This window comes from Oryctolagus cuniculus, chromosome 13, assembly GCF_051225735.1.
Source record: "Oryctolagus cuniculus isolate XC-2025 breed Fujian yellow rabbit chromosome 13, ASM5122573v1, whole genome shotgun sequence".
NCBI classification, from domain to species: Eukaryota; Metazoa; Chordata; class Mammalia; order Lagomorpha; family Leporidae; genus Oryctolagus; species Oryctolagus cuniculus.
In genome coordinates, this window is record NC_142879.1 from 15,714,595 (window position 1) to 15,732,932 (window position 18,338).

General features: G+C 40.9%; 1 pseudogene; it reads right to left on the reverse strand.

Moving 5' to 3' along the window:
- Window positions 1-3,997: 3,997 nt before the first annotated feature.
- The window catches only part of LOC127483491 (complement component 1 Q subcomponent-binding protein, mitochondrial-like), a 63,719-nt pseudogene continuing 49,378 nt past the window's right edge, over window positions 3,998-18,338 (reverse strand).

Consider the following 18,338-nt stretch of genomic DNA (forward strand, 5'->3'; position numbering starts at 1 on the left):
CCAACCAAACCTATGAAAACTGGCACCCCTCCCCAACTATATCACCACATCTATTTAGTCTATCGTACTTATTATTACATATTTAGTGTATAAAGGAGTAGGTTCAATATATGAGTTGAAACAAAAAAAGGTAGTCCCAAAATTGAAAGAATTGGAAAAAAATATAACTCATGAGTTACCAAGCATAATTTGCCAAAGCTACTTAATTTTCAATGTGGAGAGACAAAAAAAAAAATATTTGCCCAATGACTCAGAAAGACTAGAGGGAATAACTTGAGTATGGCAGAATAACTCAAGAGTTACCAGGGACTTCTCAACCTTTTGGCTTTCATGCCTGCTTCACCTTTTAACAGCTCTGATTTTGGTCAAGTCACTGACATAGTGTCCTTAGGGCTTATTTTCCTCTATGAGTAGCCCATCATCCTCCAGAGAGGCAAAGAAAGGCTCCCTGAGGAATGAGCCGTGCCACATGCATCTGTTAAGCCAATGTGACAAGGAGGAGAAACAAGGGTTTCAAATGTAAGCCAGCAACTGGAAAATAAATTTGTGCCTACTTGTTTCTTTCCTAAAATCAGTGCTTTTAAAATCGAATGCATGTGGAAGAATAAGTTATAAAGCAGAAGTCTATGTTTATATGAGTTTGACGCCAAGTGGGGAATACACAAATATAATTTTATGTAGTCCAACATTTAAATGTTGGAGGATATCTTTCAACCAGAAGGAATATTTATTAACCTCTGAGATGTCTGTTGGGCCTAAACCAACATTCTCTGGTATCTTTCCTGGTTCAAGTGCATATTAAATCCCTGGAGTTCAGTCCCCAAGTTGTGTGTTTTCTGTTACTAATTTTAATGAACACTAAGGGCTTGTACGCATTTACTGTTTAAATGCCACATTGCTTGTTGGGATATGAAAATTATGACTTTTGAGGATACTGGTGCCCAAAAAATGCTTCCATAACCTCTTCATCTTACAGAACTATTTGCTTATTCTTTTGTTTTTGCACACATAAAGTCATCAGAGGGGTTATAATATTTAACTCAGACACAAAACTAAACTCAGAGCACTGGCGAGCCAAAGGCAAGAAGAGAGGTCAAAAACCAGGAATGATCCTAACCTCAATATTTCAAAAATGGATATTCTACAAGCACACAGCATGTTGTTTGCATTTTAGTAAAGAAAACATTCTAAAAATCAACTCAGCTATTTTTGGATTTCTGGCCCAAATGACTAGATCTTAAAGTGTATTTTTTGCAACAAAAAATAGGGATAATAGTTGGAACAGTGACATTAAATTTTTTTTGGACTCCAAGCTCAAAGCCTCTGGGATTCAGAGGTCCCATATTTCCTCCTTGGTGTCTTCCCATTTTTCTATCCCCACTCGCCAACAGACACACACACACACATACACACACACCACACACCACACATAGACATACTCCCCAACAGACACACACACACACACACACACACCACACCACACACCACACACCACACACAGACATATTCCCCCACAGACACACACATACACACACCAAACACACACACACACACTCCCCAACAGACACACACACACACAGACCACGCACACACCCCTGATAGGTCTATAATGGACATAAAGTTACTGTTATTTCTACTTCAAAAATTGCCAAAATAAATGTAAGACATTTTGCAAATGGCAAAGAATCTTAAAAATGTAAGCTATTGCCATTTTCGTGTGATTGTGACAGTTACAGCATCATGACCAAGAGAAAGGACTTAGTTAGGAAATGTGTAATGAACAGGATCACAGATCTTAGTCCCGGGAGATAATTCAAACACTGTGTATTTAATCTTCAACACATTTAAGGAATCATCCTCTTCCCTAGCCCTAACAAAGATCATTCAACCTCAGCTTAAATCATTCCAGTGAAGGGAAATTTGGTGGACTCTTTTAGGTAATTTATTCCATTTATAGGAATAAAACGTTTGCCCTATTCTCATACTGAATTAAAATTGTCTTCTTAATTTCTACTGTGATTAGATATGTACCTTCCTTGCTCTCTTTCCTGGTGATATTTCAAACACATCATAAAAATTGTAATGCCTCACCATTTACACTTACAACTCAGCAGTGCTGCATAGACCCCAGCGCTGGGCTAAGTCTCGAGAATTAAGACTTAATGGGATCTAATTCCTGTCCTCAGGTAGGATGCCACTCAGGGTTCAGCCCTAAAACATTTAAAAAATAGTGAGAAGGAAAGTGGAATGAGAATTTCAGGCAAATGGAATTGAATGCAGGGAGCCCATTACCAAGAGTTGAGAGCTAAAGGGTTGGAATGCTGAGGTAACTAGTTATTGCTGTCTATGGATACCTAGGGGTGAGACACCTCAGATGTTAGTCATTACAACGAGCATCAATAGGAAGAAGTGGAGTTGGCTGAGAGCAACTTTCTCTGCAGAGAGAGAGTCTGTGTTGCTATTCCTCAGACCAGCAAGAGTGAGTGACTAGCTATCTGGAACTCGGTGGGTGGAAGGAATTGACACAACTGGTAATGAGAGTGCAAAAAAGAAACTGGAGACCAAAGCATAGTTGACCTTGATCACCTCAAGAAAACTAACAGAACAAGAGGTAAATCTGTCTTCTCTTCTAGCCCCCACCCCACCTCATGTGCCATTTGTTATTCCTGTTGGCCTGAGCCAGCTAGAAAAGGTTTACAAAATAGGTTTGAAAACATAAATTATAGAATCCCAATCCCAGCATCACAGAGTAAAAATAGTTAAGATTAAGTGTGTTACTGAGATATAACAGGTAAATAACTAGCAAACACAACTCCATGCATCTTCCTGATAAGGCTTAAGTATCCTTTATAGAAACAAAACCTTTCTCATCTCCTGCAAAAGAGAAGACACAAAGTTCCCAGAGTTACCATACGTGTCTCTGGACAATGTTATTTCTCTTCTAACTCATTTCTAACCTTCATTTGAATAATCTGTAACACAAAAACTAAATTCGCCACTGGACATAAGTAACTACTCTGTAAAATAGGGGAAAGATGGAAGGAAAATTTAGTTACTATAATCAAAGTAATGTGAAAAAATTATACTTAGCTACCACAGCCTTCAGTTTTCTCTCTGGTCCTCAGAGCACAGATCACATTTACATCTTCCTTGTTTTTCCACATCTCCCTTGTCCCCTTGATTTGGCTGGTCAGGGCTCAATATCTTTTAGAGTGATAAACAACTGCATTTGGGAAGAATATGTATTATCAGAAAAACCACTTGCATTGTGCTGCTCAAATTTTCTGTTCAGTATTACTGTGGAAAAAAGGAAAATGGAAGTATTAAAATGCCCCCTCTTCATTCTCCTGGGATCTCGAGATAGTGCTCTGTACTCCAATTTTGCTGCAAAAATCCAGTTTATCCTCAAAAATTAGGGTCAGTAACCAAAGCCAGCAGAGACATCCCATCCTTTGCCTGAGATTTCAGTAGTATGAGAATGCCAGTAGTGTCAGATGCCAACGTCAACTCCCTGTTCAACAGAATTAAATTTCTGAGTCTCCTGATAGTTTTTTTTCTTTCAAGGAGACTAATAGCTCCAAAATATTAGACCTAAAGTTTCAGTCTTGGGAAGCCAGTTTATTCAAATGGCTCATTTCCTGATGACTTCTCATTTCTCCAACTTCTGTGATTTGATTTTCAGACCCAGTTTTTATCAGTTTCTTGTTCAAAGCATATTCTGTAGAATTATGCTCCAACCTGTGAAGTGTTTCTCCCAATTAACGTATTAGCTGAATCTTCTATTAGACTATTGCTAAGTGATTAGTTAGAAATTAACATCAGTAGATGTCTCAGGAACTAATCTATTGCTTACTACCTTTTCGTTAAATGAGTTACTTGGTTAGAAGGAATGTTGTATAGAGTAACATCACAGTGCATCAGAACTTCATCAGGTCCATGGGCACTTGTATTGGCAAAAGCACTGTTAGCTTGCTAGCAGGAAGGAACATCCATAGTCTTACTCAGATTGCATGCTCATCCAGGTGAGGAATTCCTGTCGCTTGGCTGCCTGTGTCCTCAGAGAGTGGTCTATAAGGATGAGCACTGCTCTGTACTGCAGGCTGGTTAAACACTTGGCAGTGACAGTGTTTATGTCAGCCTTCACAAGCGGATGACCTTATTGTTAAACACATACATAAACTTCATTCTTCCTACAATGAATAACCGTACATGAATACACTGGGCAATACTGGGGATTCTAAGAGAAAAGGCTAACTAAAATCCACAAAGCAGATCACAAGTCTAAAGGGAAACCATAATCAACTAGCCAATGCGAAAATTTTGAACTCTATTGAGGTCAGTGTGCCACTTTGGTCCTGGTAATTAAGGGCTGCCACATTGGTCTTGGGCCTTGTGAGACCTATGGTCCCTACTGAACTTGGTAAACCTATTGCAAAAACAGCTTTGTCCTCTGGCACCCCCAGACTAGAGGAGAACCACCAGAGAGCCTTTCAAGGATGTGAGTGATCTCACATCCACCCCTTTCTCAATGACATCATGAATCTTCTAGGTCCTCTCAGGCAATGTATGGGGAGTTGGGGAGATGGGGAGTAGAGTAAGCATATTAAAGGCATACATGATAAGCAAACTGCAACTTCTTAAACTTTTGAATCCCTTCTATATTATGTCCGCGTATTTAGTATTTATGAATGTTAGCATTAACATCCAGTTTCTCCTCATCCTTAGTCCAGGTTCTAATAGCCTAAACTAAGGGTTTGCCTACTGTGGGTCAAATGTGGCCTATGGTTGATTAAGTTTATCACAACATAGACATGCTCTTAATGTTTACATTCATCTACGGCAGCTTTAATCCTATGACTGCAGAGTTGAGAAGTTGTGACAGATTTCATATATATATATATATACATATATGGATATACATATATATATATATATATATATATATATATATATATATATGTTTCAGATACAGACAGAGACAGAGCAAGAGAGTGCCAACAATGTGTTTGAAAGGAAACCAGCATGTTTTGTGCCTACAGTTTGGAAGACCCAGGGGCTAACTCCTGTCATATCAAGGAGTGATCAGACCCTGACAGCCTTATTCATGAGTACTGAGACATACACAAGATAAACTCAGCCCTCAGAAGCTAACTTATTGATTTACAGTGAGAAACTCCTGTCACACAGACCAGAAATATGTCATGGCCATATGCTCAGCACATGCTCTCCTGCAGTCAAGCTGTAGGGAAAGCCAAAACCTAAGCAGAAACCACATTATTGATTTTTCAGGAAAAAAAGTATTGTCACACAAGACAACAAATATCATAACTATATGCTTAGTGCTGTTTTCCCATGTAGGTAAACATGTACAGGGATTCGAGGGCTTTTGGGTAAACATGGAAATAGAATACAGGAAATGAGAAGAATGATATGTTTAATGGCATTAGGCTGAAGTATCCGGATGAACTCATCATGCCGTAAAGATCACTTTCCAAGTGGGACCAGGAAACTTTTAATGCTGACAACTGCCTACAAGATCTGTACCTTAGATGGCCTTAGCAGTTGAGACCAGAACATTCAAGACCTTAATATCTGTTATTCCTTTCTCTCTACCTCTACAAATGATCAAAGTTGTTTTTCTTTTAATTTTGTCTCTGTATGTGTGCAAGCTATAAAGCATATGTAACTATTTATTAACTCTTTTTTTTTCCTTGAAAGCAAGAAACAGAGAAAGAGAGATATTTTCATCCAGAGTCACACTGCAAATGCCTGCAACAGCCAGGACTGAGCCAGGCAAAACCATGTGCTCAGAACTCAGTCTAGGCCCCCGCATGGGTGGCAGAGTCCCAAGTACTCCAGCCATCACTGCTGCCTTCCAGGATGTGCATCAGCAGGAAGCTGGAGTCAGGAGCGGGACATGGACTCCGCCCAGGCACTCCAGTATGGAAGGAGGCATCCCAAGCAATGTCTTAAAAGCAGCACCAAACATCCCTCCATAACCTTTACCCTTTCAGATGCTTTTGCCCATCTCAGTTCTGTTATTAATTATTGAACTTATATTTTGCATAGTCAAATGAAAATAGTTTCCATAATTATTTCTTTATGATACTTTCCATATGCATTTGCTGTAGTTGTTGAATAGTACAATAATTTGTGAAAAGTACCTATTACAATGCCATGCACATAGTAGGTCCTGAAAATGCAAAACAGTGCAGTGCACTGGAAGTGGCAGATAAAAATCTAATCAGGTACTAGACTTGTTTATGTGCTCCCTTTGACTCTTAGTCCTTTCATTATGATCAATTGTGAACTGAAATTGATCACTTGGAATAGTGAGATGGCATTGGTACATGCCACCTTGATGGGATTAAATTGGAGTCCACTGGTATGTTTCTAATTCTACCATTTGGGGCAAGTCAGCTTGAGCATGTCCCAAATTATGTATCTCTTCCCTCTCTTATTCCTACTCTTATGTTTAACAGGGATCACATTTCAGTTAAATTTCAACACTTAAGAATAACTGTGTATTAATTACAGAATTAAACCAGTCATATTAATTAGAACAGACAAAAAAACTACTAAGAGGGATAATGTATTAAGTTGTTCATTAACAGTCAGGGCTATGCTGATCAAGTCACCGTTTCCCATAGTGTCCATTCCACTTCAACAGGTTTCCTTTTTGGTGTTCAGTCAGTTGTCACCGATCAGGGAGAACATATGGTATTTGTCCCTTTGGGACTGGCTTATTTCACTCAGCATGATGTGTTCCAGATTCCTCCATTTTGTTGCAAATGACTGGATTTCGTTGTTTCTTACTGCGATATAGTATTCTAAAGAGTACATATCCCATAATTTCTTTATCCAGTCTACCGTTGATGGGCATTTAGGTCGGTTCCAGGTCTTAGCTAAGAGTCAAAGGGAGCACATAAACAAGTCTAGTACCTGCTAACACTAACCGATAGAATAAATAAAGGGGAGAGTGATCCAACATGGGAAGTGAGATACCCAGCAGACTCATAGAATGGCAGATGTCCTAAATAGCACTCTGGCCTCAGAATCAGCCCTAAAGGCACTCGGATCTGGCTGAAAAGCCCATGAGAGTATTTCAGGCATGGAAAGCCAAGACACTCTGGCAAAAGATCTCTGTGAGTGAGATCTCAGTGGAAAGAACAGGTCTTCAAAGAAGGAGGTACCTTTCTCTGAAGGGAGGAGAGAACCTCCACTTTGACTATGACCTTGTCTAAACAAGATAAGAATCGGAGAACTCAGAGGGCTTCCATAGCCTTGGGAACTCATGACTGGAGCATAGGGAGATTACTGATGCCATAGACAGGAGTGTCAACTGGTAAAGTCAACAACAGGAGTCACTGTGCACTTACTCCTCATGTAGGATCTCTGTCCTTAATGTGCTGTGCATTGAGATTTAATGCTATAACGAGTACTCAAACAATATATTTCACTTTGTGTTTCTATGGGGGTGCAAACTGTTGAAATCTTTACTTAATGCATACTAAACTGATCCTCTGTAAAAAAAAAAAAAAAATTATCAACTCCCAACTTGACTCTCACTGGGATTAAACATGACAATAGGTCTGATCTGATTTCATCATCATTTTAAAAAAATCATCTATTATTCCTCACTTCATGTTTCTGTGTGGGAGCAAACTGTTGAAATCCTTACTTAATGTATACTAAGCTGATCTTCTGTATATTAAGATAATCGAAAATGAATCTTGATGTGAATGGAAGGGGAGAGGGAGTGGGAAAGGGGAGGGCTGTGGGTGGGAGGGACGGTATGGGGTGAAGCCATTGTAACCCATAAATCGTACTTTGGAAATTTATATTCATTAAATAAAAGTTAAAAAAAATCTAATCAACTAAACCACAATTGTTTGTTATGTTAGAAAACTAGGATGTGCCAACTTTGTGGCATAACTGGTAAAGCTGCCGCCTGCAATGCCAGCATCCCATACGGGCACCAGTTCGTGTCCCGTTTGCTCCACTTCCAATCCAGCTCCCTGCTAATGGCCTGTGGAAAGCATCGGAAGATGACCCAAGAACTGGGACCCCTGCCACCCACATGGGAGATCCAGATGAAGCTCCTGGCTTCAGTCTGGCCCTTGCAGCCATGTGGGGCGTGAACCATTTGATTAGGAGACCTCTCTGTGTGTGTGTCTCTCCCTCTCTCCCTGTAACTCTGACTTTCAAATAAAAAAGCAAATCTTTTTAAAAAAGAAAAAGTGGGAAGTTGAGAGTGCAATGGGAGGACATACGTGAAATAGTCCACAGACCATTAATGTTCAACATATGCACTGCGACTCACTTCCTTTCTGTCTGTGTCACTTTTCTCTGGCTATCTTCCAGAGCATAAATACCAGACTTCATGTGGGGCCCAGAACTTAACACTGTACCTTAGAACGCAGTCCAGCTCATGCTGAGCACAGTGTAAACATCACTTCTCTATTAGCTCAGACCAAGCCAAGCCTCACTGCTGCTCAAATTGAGCTTGTGGCTACCCAACCCCTGTGGTTTTTGTTATGTAAATTATTTTCACACCAAGTTTCTTCAATCCTGGTCTTGTAGGACTGATTTAAAACAAAATGAAACAAAACCCAATGTTTTCTTTCTTGTGTCAATGCATCATAATCTACACCTGACGATACACAATTTAAAGTCACAGCTCTATCTATAAAGTCAGCCAACACTGCCAACAGTCCTGAAATTACCCCATGTTTGCCTTCTGCCCTTTACACCTACTGCCTCATTAGTTTTATTGGTTTATTTTTTATTTAACAAATACATATTTCTTAGTGAGTGCCAGGCATTGTCCTAAACCTTTAAAAATACTACCTAATTTGGCCTGCTAACAACCGTATTGGGGAGAAAACCCATCATTAAACTGAAAGCAGGGAGTAGCTGGGTGATGCTCCATCAAATCTAGCATGAGAACAAGACTACAGGCAGTCTGGCTCCTGTGTGTGAGTCATGTCCATTCTGCTCCATGGCAGCCTAGCTCATTCAGTTTTCCATTATCCTTATGCTCGGCTAACACCGTCTCCAGTCTGGTCTCTCCCCAATTGAACTTGTCATCTGCATTGCAGATAGAGCTGTGATTCTAAATCCCAGATGCATGAAGCTAACTCCCAGCCTTCAAAACTGAGTATTTCCCTAGAGAGCTGTGGGAACGTCTTTATTGTAAGGAGCCATCTGTAATAATTGGGAGAAGATTCTTGACCTTTCACAACTTGTCTTTCATGTCGCTGGTTAGCCTTATTTACCACTTTTCTGACAGTCCCTTAGTAGACCCATCCAGCTGTGTTACATACTACATGCTGTCCCCTGAATAGAGCCTAAACTATTCTGCTGCTACATTCATCGCTGTAACTGGAATGTTTTCAACACAGCCCTGAACAGCTGTTCACCACATGAGCACATGTGTGTGTACACACACATGCACACACACACACAGAGAAATTAGGAACCCAATTACATGAACCATCACCCCTGCTCTCAGGGTGCAGACTAACAGGAAGCTGCAATTGGGAGAAGAGCTGGGACTGGAATCTACTCCTTCTGACATAGGATACAGGCATCTTAGGGGCATCTTAACCAACACATCGAATGCTCGCCCTTAGCCAGCTGATTTCTGACACAGCTATAAAAGACAGACTTGGATACAGGACCGTTTCCTCGATCAAAAGTGCTTGAAAACTAGACATGAGTTTGATCGAAGATTTTTTTGACTAAGAACACAAAGGCATAGCCAACAAAGGCAAAAATAGATAAATGGGACTGTATAAAACTAAGATTTTGCACAGCGAAAGAAATAATCCAGGGGCCTGCGCTGTGGTGTAGCAGGTAAGGCCCCTGCCTGCAGTGTCGGCATCCCATATGGGCACGGGTTCTAGTCCTGGTTGCTCCATTTCCAATCCAGTTCTCTGCTATGGCCTGGTAAAGCAGTGGAAGATGGCCCAAGTGCTTGGGCCTGTGCACCCACATGGGAGACCTGTAGGAAGCTCCTGGCTGCTGGCGTCCGATCAGTGCAGCTCCAGCCATTGCAGCCACCTGGGGAGTGAACCAGTGGATAGAAGACCTCTCTCTCTCTCTCTCTCTCTCTCTCTCTCTCTGCCCCTCTGTGATTCTACCTTTCAAACAAATAAATAAATCTTTTTTTAAAAAAAAAATTCATAGAATGAAAAAAACTATCTGTAGAATGGAAGAAAATATTTGCAAACTATCCATTCAACAAGGGGTTAATATCCAGAATATATGAGGAACTCAAACAATTCAGTAACAAAAACAAATAATCTGATTTTTAAAAACAAGCAGCATTCTGAAAAGACATTTCTCAAAAGACATAGAAATGGGCCAACAAGTGTGTGAAAAAATAATCAACATCACTAATTATCAGGGATATGCAGATATCAACACATGCAAGCTAGAATATTAAGAAAAAGACAAAAAATAACAAATGCTGAGAATAATGTGGGGAAATGGGAACTCATATACTGTTAGTGGGAATTTAAATTAGTACATGCATACTATAGGAAATAATATGAAGATTCCTTAAAAACTGAAAACAGAACCATTATATGATGTAGCTATCTAACTACAGGTTACAAATGCAAAGAAAAGGGAATTAGCATTCTGAAGAAACAGGTATTCACTGATGGACTAATGATTAAAGAAAATATGGTGTATGTAAACAATGGCCTATTATTGAACCATAAGATAGAATGATATTCTGTCATCTGTGGAAACATGAACGAGCCTGGCTGATAAGCTGTTGATTAAAATAAGCCAGGCACAAAAAGAAATAAATACTGCATGTTCTCAAATTTGGGAATTAAAAAGACTCAATATTGTTAAGATGTTGATGTTGATTTTTGTCAACTTTATCTACAGAGCCAATGTACTTGTAATCAAAATACAATTTTGTAGATATTGACAAACTGATTCCAAAGTTTATCTGAAAAGGAAAAAATATCCTGAAAAACCAAAACATTGCCAAAGAAAAACAGCATTGGAGGGCTGCTATTGATGGACTTCAAACTGACCATGAAGCTAAAGTGATAAAGACAACATGGTATTGGCAAAAGAACAGATAATGGATCAATAAAACAGGGTAGTAAGGTCAAACATAGACACAATCTAGTCGACTGACCCCTGACAAAGGTGCAATGATTCCCATGAGAAAGGGTAGTCTTTTTAACACGGTGCTGGAACAGTCAAACGCCCACACACAGAAAAAAAAATGAATCTATATACAAATCCTATACTTTTCACATAGGCCTACATGTAGAAGTACAAAACTATAAAACTTCTAAGGAAGTAACAAAAGAGAAAAATCTATGTAATCTTGATTTTAGATACAACACCAAAAATATGATCCATGAAAGAAAAATTGATAATTTGTACTTTATTAAAGTTAAAAACTTATGCTCTATAAAGGCATTTTTTAAGAGAATGAAAAGACAGGTCATAGAATAGGTAAACATATTTGCAAAACACACATATAATTAAGGACATGTATAAAAATTATACAAAAAAAAACTCATCAAAGTCAATAGTGAAAAAACAAGCCACTCAGTTGAGGAAAGCAGAAAATAACTACACAGACTCCTCACCGAAGACATACAGCTGGGATAACTGGCTGAGAAAAGATGCTACCAGAAAACTGAAAATTCAGACAACACTGAGACACAACTATGCACCTAGTAGAATGGCTGAAATCCAAAAATGCAATTAGAGAAATGAGCTACAGGTGAGCATTTGGTATAGCAGTTAGTACATGGATTGGGACACCCTCATCCCCTGTTGGACCACCTGGATATGAGCCCTGACTTTGTTTCCAATTTCAACCTGCATTGAGTTCCCAGTTCCTGGCCTGGCCTGGCCCAGCACTGGCTGTTGGAGACATTTGAGGAGTAAATCAGAGGATGGTTGCTCTCTCTCTCTTTAAAAAAAAAAAAATTAAATGATCTATCAAGCCGAAAAACTCACTGAAGAACATTCACTGCACATTATTGTGTGAACAGAGTTATCTGAAAAGGCCACATAACTCCAGATGACATTCAGAGAAAAAACAAAACTATAGAGAAAGTAAAAAGATCCATGGGGGCCTGCGCCGTGGCGTAGCGGGTGAAGCTGCTGCCTGCGAGGCTGGCATCCTATATGGGCGCCGGTTTGAATCCCAGCTGCTCCACTTCTGATCCAGCTCTCTGCTGTGGCCTGGGGAAGCAGTAGAAGATGACCCAAGTCTTTGGGCCTCTGCACCCATGTGGGAAACTTGGAGGAAGCTCCTGGCTCCTGGCTTCAGATCAGCGCAGCTCCAGTCCTTGGATGGAAGACCTCTCTCTCTCTGCCTCTCCTCTGTGTAACTCTGACTTTCAAATAAATAAGTAAATCTTTAAAAAAAAAAAAAAATCCATGGTCTCCAGAGGCTTGGGCAAGGAGATGAAGAACAAGGAGGTGACGCACTGAGAATGTTTAGGTCAGTGAAATTATTCTGTGTGATGCTGTGATGGAGGAGTCATTTATAAAACAACTATGCAACATGAGAAGCTGAACTAAAATAAATTTTAAATGTTAATCATAACATATTCATTTTGTTTCATAATTTTACTAGGAATATTGTAGTAATGTACATGTTAATGAAATGAGAAATTGTGTTGAAGGAGTATATGGGAATTCTATACTATGTCATCAGTTTTTCTGTCCATTTTAAACTGTTCTAAAAAATAAAGTCTATTAAGGCGGGCGCCACGGCTCACTAGGCTAATCCTCCGCCTGTGGCGATGGCACCCCGGGTTCTAGTCCCAGTTGGGGCACCAGTTGTGTCCCGCTTGCTCCTCTTCCAGTGTAGCTCTCTGCTGTGGCCCAGGAAGGCAGTGAAGGATGGCCCAGGTGCTTGGGGCCCTGCACCCACATGGGAAACCAGGAAGAAGCACCTGGCTCCTGGCTTTGGATATGCGCAGCATGCCGGCCATAGCAGCCATTTGGGGAGTGAACCAACGGAAGGAAGACCTTTCTCTCTGTCTCTGTCTCTCTCATTGTCTAACTCTGTCAAAAAATAAATAAATAAATAAATAAAGTCTATTATAAATAAATAAATGAATGTGATACAGTGCAGAAGAGAATTTGAAATAAAACCCACTCCAAAATAGGCCATAGAAAAGGTACACACACACACACACACACACGCAAAAACAAATAACACAGTATACAATAATCTAACAGACTAAAGGTGAAAAAGAGAAATGACCAAGTAAAAGAGAGATTAAGAAATGAATAAAAATTTTAGAAGGAACTTGGCAAATTATAAGGTAGAAAACAATCTCCAAGATATATAATTAAAATCCCTGGAGGCCGGTGCCGCGGCTCACTAGGCTAATCCTCCGCCTAGCGGCGCCGGCACACCAGGTTCTAGTCCCGGTCGGGGCGCCGGGTTCTGTCCCGGTTGCCCCTCTTCCAGGCCAGCCCTCTGCTGTGGCCAGGGAGTGCAGTGGAGGATGGCCCAGGTGCTTGGGCCCTGCACCCCATGGGAGACCAGGAAAAGCACCTGGCTCCTGGCTCCTGCCATTGGATCAGCGCGGTGCGCCGGCCACAGCGCGCCGGCCACGGCGGCCATTGGAGGGTGAACCAACGGCAAAGGAAGAGCTTTCTCTCTCTCTCTCTCACTGTCCACTCTGCCTGTCAAAAAAAAAAAAAAAAAGAAAGAAAGAAAGAAAAAGAAAATCCCTGGAAAATTCAAGCAATGCAATGAATTAGAACAATAGCACCTGCAAGTCAAGAAAACATAGGAGAATGATCTACCACATTCCTAGAAAACTCACCCCGAACAGTCCATACCAGTGTGCGGCACTAACGCTGCCTCCTCCAGCCATCTGCGCCGATTCCCAGAATCCTGATGATGGCACCTTTTGTGAGTAAACACCTCGAGTTGAAGAGATTTTCCTGTATTATCTGGATGAGCAAATGTAAGCACACTAAGCTCTCTGGCTGTCATCAGAGTGCAATGTCACCAGTTAAGAAGGCTCAGAGGGAGACATGATGGTGCTGGCTTGGAAAACGGAGGCAGGGGTCCATGAGTCAAGGATGGTGGGGGCTGGGCCGGCGCCACAGCTCAATAGGCTAATCTTCCACCTGCGGCACTGGCACAGTGGGTTCTAGTCCCAGTCGGGGTGCCGGATTCTGTCCCGGTTGCCCCTCTTCCAGTCCAGCTCTCTGCTGTGGCCTGGGAAGGCAGTGGAGGATGGCCCAGGTCACTGGGCCCTGCAACCGCATGGGAGACCAGGATAAGCACCTGGCTCCTGGCTTTGGATCAGCGCGGTGCACCGGCTGCAACGGCCATTGGGGGGTGAACCAACAGAAAAAGGAAGACCTTTCTGTCTCTCTCTCTCTCTCACTGTCCACTCTGCCTGTCAAAAAAAAAAAAAAAAAAAAAAAAAAGGATGGTGGGGGCTGGGGCCCCTCTCCAGCCTGGAAAAAACAGAGACATGGATTCTCCCCGAAAGCCTCCAGACTCGGATGCATCTTTACTGTACGCTGCTATGAGTCCAGTAAGGCTCACTGTGTACATCCGTCCTGGGGAACAATAAGGATACATTTGTGTTATTTTTTAGCCATTAACTCTGTAGCATTTTGTTACATTGGTAATATGAAAATTAACACACCAAAAATATTTAACAAAATCTCTTTAAAGAAAAAAATTTCTTTGGCAAGAAAGCAAAGAAAAAATAATATTACAATTGGACTTTTCAGTGACAATACTATTGAATGCCAGCAATGCCAGAAGACACTCAAAGAAAACAGTGTGAACTAAAGATTTTATATCCGGTTATCAACAAGTTGTTACTGTGATAGTTCCTGGGAAATACCCTTAGATCTTTCCTGAAAAAAAAAATTCTATAAAAATGAGATTCAGAGAACAAAATTATCTAAATATACACAAACATTAAGATTGCCATTTTTTTTTTAATTTTATTTGACACATACAGTTATAGACAGTGAGCTCAGAGAGAGAGAAACAGAAAGGTCTTCCCTCCGTTGGTTCACTCCCCAAATGGCTGCCACGGCCGGTGCTGTGCCGATCTGAAGCCAGGAGCCAGGTGCTTCTTCCTGGTCTCCCATGTAGGTGCAGGGGCCCAAGCACTTGGGCCATCCTTCACTGCCCTCCTGGGCCACAGCAGAGAGCTGGACTGGAAGACGAGCAACTGGAACTAGAACCTGGCACCCATATGGGATGCCGGCACCGCAAGTGGAGGATTAACCAAGTGAGCCATGGCGCTGGCCCCAAGATTGCTATCTTCTTCAGAACTCAGATTCTTAACATGGGAGAAAGGAGATATGAATGTGAAACCTGAATTTAAGTAGAAAGCATCAGTGTAAGTCATAATATAGTTTATCTTTTAAAAGCAAGAACTGATGTCTACCTTTGCCTACTGAAAAGGAGACAGCAACCTGAAAACAACAACCAATTTGCCGGCGCCGCGGCTCACTAGGCTAATCCTCCGCCTTGCGGTGCCGGCACACCGGGTTCTAGTCCCGGTTGGGGCACTCAGACATCTTGTACCTTCTGACAGAACACACCGACATCTGTAAAAATCTAACTCAAATCTGATCAAAACTCTAGATGCAATTGCTGATGTCCAGGATATATAAAAGAGAAATCAGTTCAAGTGTTTAGAAACAGACTGTTTTTCTTCAACAATAACAAGAAGCAAGCAACAAAAGGGAGAAAAACAGATATGGACAGGGAAACGGAAGATTTAAAGAAACTTTAGCCATGTCCAAGAGACCCTCTGCTTTCAGGACCATGCGTCCCTGATTCTTGATAACCAGAGAGAACCCTTGAGGTTTAGTTATGTCCCATGCTATCATTATTTCCAGTTTTTATTTTGGATGGGGACAGGGCAGAGGGTGCCCCTTCCCTAGGGGATCATTTTGAGGAGGGACAGCAAGCCTTAACTTAAGTGGTGGTGAGAGCAGTGGGTCTAACAGCCACCATTCGTCTTTGAAAGTATGTGGGGTTACACAACCACTCATACTCAACACACTTGCACAAGCCCTCACCAGCTAGTACACGCAGTCATCCATTCTCAACACATACACTCACATCTGCTCACGTTCAACACACACAACTTACTACACATGCTCAACACACACACTCTCACACGGATACTCTGATAATAGTAAAAATTATTGTTCAAATTTTAGATAAAAGGTTTTTGCTATGTTAATACGTGAATTCATGTATTGATATATGCTGAAAAATGGTCAGATGAAATCACTGGACGGCCAGGATTTGCCTCAAAATTCTGCAGACTAGAAGAAAGTGGAAGTATGTAGGCAATGGGATATATAATTCAGCAAGAGTTGATAGTTAGAGAAGTTGTGTAACAGGTTAAAAATTTCATTATATTCTGTTTTGTATACATTTGAGGCTCTCAATCATCAAAGGTTTCTCTAAAAGAAAGAGTTCACCTTTCTCTAGATGCTGATGGCCAGCCTGTGGAACACTACAAGTGTCACTGGAAAACATCACTGAGCACTTTGAGTTCTTTGAGCACTTTAAAATATAATGTTTGAGGAGCTGGAGATTTAAACCCATGGTAAGCAGTTCAGTGTCCCCTTACCTATATTCCCAGAGTGGATATTATGAAAAAGGTGAAAACAGAGGCAGGAATTGGTATTGACAAAGAGCCAGAGAGATGACAGCTGTCATAACCCACAGCTCCTCAGGAATCCGGCTTTGAAGAGTGGATGGCCTTGAATCTAAATCTGAAACAGACATGATGGATTTCCTTTTCACGATGAGAAAGCCCAAATTTAAGCCAAGAGGAAAGCTATAGATGGACATTATAAATATTGTAGATTTGAACTTTTCAACAGCTGAGTTCATTGCTTTGTTAATGGGGTAGCATCATTTCTCTTAATATTGAATTTCAAAACCCACAGTGCTTTATTTTCTAATGAACACTTGTAATAATTTAAAAGACATTAATTTGATGTCTTCTGACAATACCTCCAATACCTGAATAATGTTTATTATTATGTGCCCTTTTGAGGAGAGAAATCCGAAAATCTATTTCAAAGTTATATTCTCTTACGCCTAACTTGAAGTTAAGAACTTAATATGAAACCACTTGCATTCTGATTTCTCTCAGAGTGTGGCAGGGCACTCCCCCAGCTGCGGGATAATATTGGCAAGCACAGCAAATGAATTTTTACTCAAAACCCCAAACTCTGAATGCTTCATTTTTCTTTCTTTTCTTTCTTCCTCTGCTTTTTTTTTTTTTTATAAGAAATCCCCTATCATCTGAGATATGTGGTGTCGTTTGTGCCAGGGTGTTTTGCATGATAATGGCTCCTTCAGTTTTCCAGGCTCACAAAGAAGAATCAGTAAAGGAACTAGGCACTAGCATCAACAACAAAAAAGAAAATTGCCCATTTTTCCCTGAAACCGCTCTTATTCTTCTTCTAATTTTTTAAGCAATTTTATCTTTTTAAATGTAAATACTTGTAAGGATTCAGCAAAGATATCCAGTTATTAACATTTCAGGTATAATTATTACTCTTCTTTAATCTGCACCTTCTCCATGGAGCAGTCTTCTTTGGAAGCAGTATTATTACCTACCTCCTTGTGTGGGCCCCGAGACATCTCCACATAAACGTCTGTGGGTGGGACTCTCTGATTATAAAGGCTGAGCGAAATTCATGTTATTAACCTACCAAGGTGTGAAGTGCGAACCTCTGAAGAACTCTGTTGATTACGTGTTTGAAGCCACAGAGATCCATGTAAAGTGTTGCTATTGAAGCCTTTCCCAGCTCTTGTGCGATTAAGTCAAGTCTGCAGCCTCCCCAGGAGTGGAGTCAGAGTGCTGACAGGCAGCTGATCAGTGCGGATGGCACAGCACCAGCGAGAAGACACAGCTCACATCGGCGTTCTTTTTTGCAGAACTGAACACTCAAGAAATCAGTAGAAGGTTGCCAGGAGCCATGCCGGCCAGCTGCTGCCTTTGAGGATTTTCACAAGCCCTTCAGAGAGTAAGCAGAACGCATTCCATGTCTGCTGAATGCCTTAGAGACAGGGTTGTAAGGTGCCCTCGCAGGGACTGTTCCACCCATCTCATGCTCATCATCTTCTGCATATCTGAAGTCTGTGTCTTAAGACTGTTGCTCATGTTTTGAAGCCTTGAGAAAGCTGCAACTTTCAGGAGACTGATTTGAAGTTACGCTTGATGTTGACAAGGGTATTCCAAGTTAAAAGTCTAAGAATTCCTCCTGATCCTCCCTGCTTATAATATCCTTATGAAATTTAGACATCTTGATTTAGT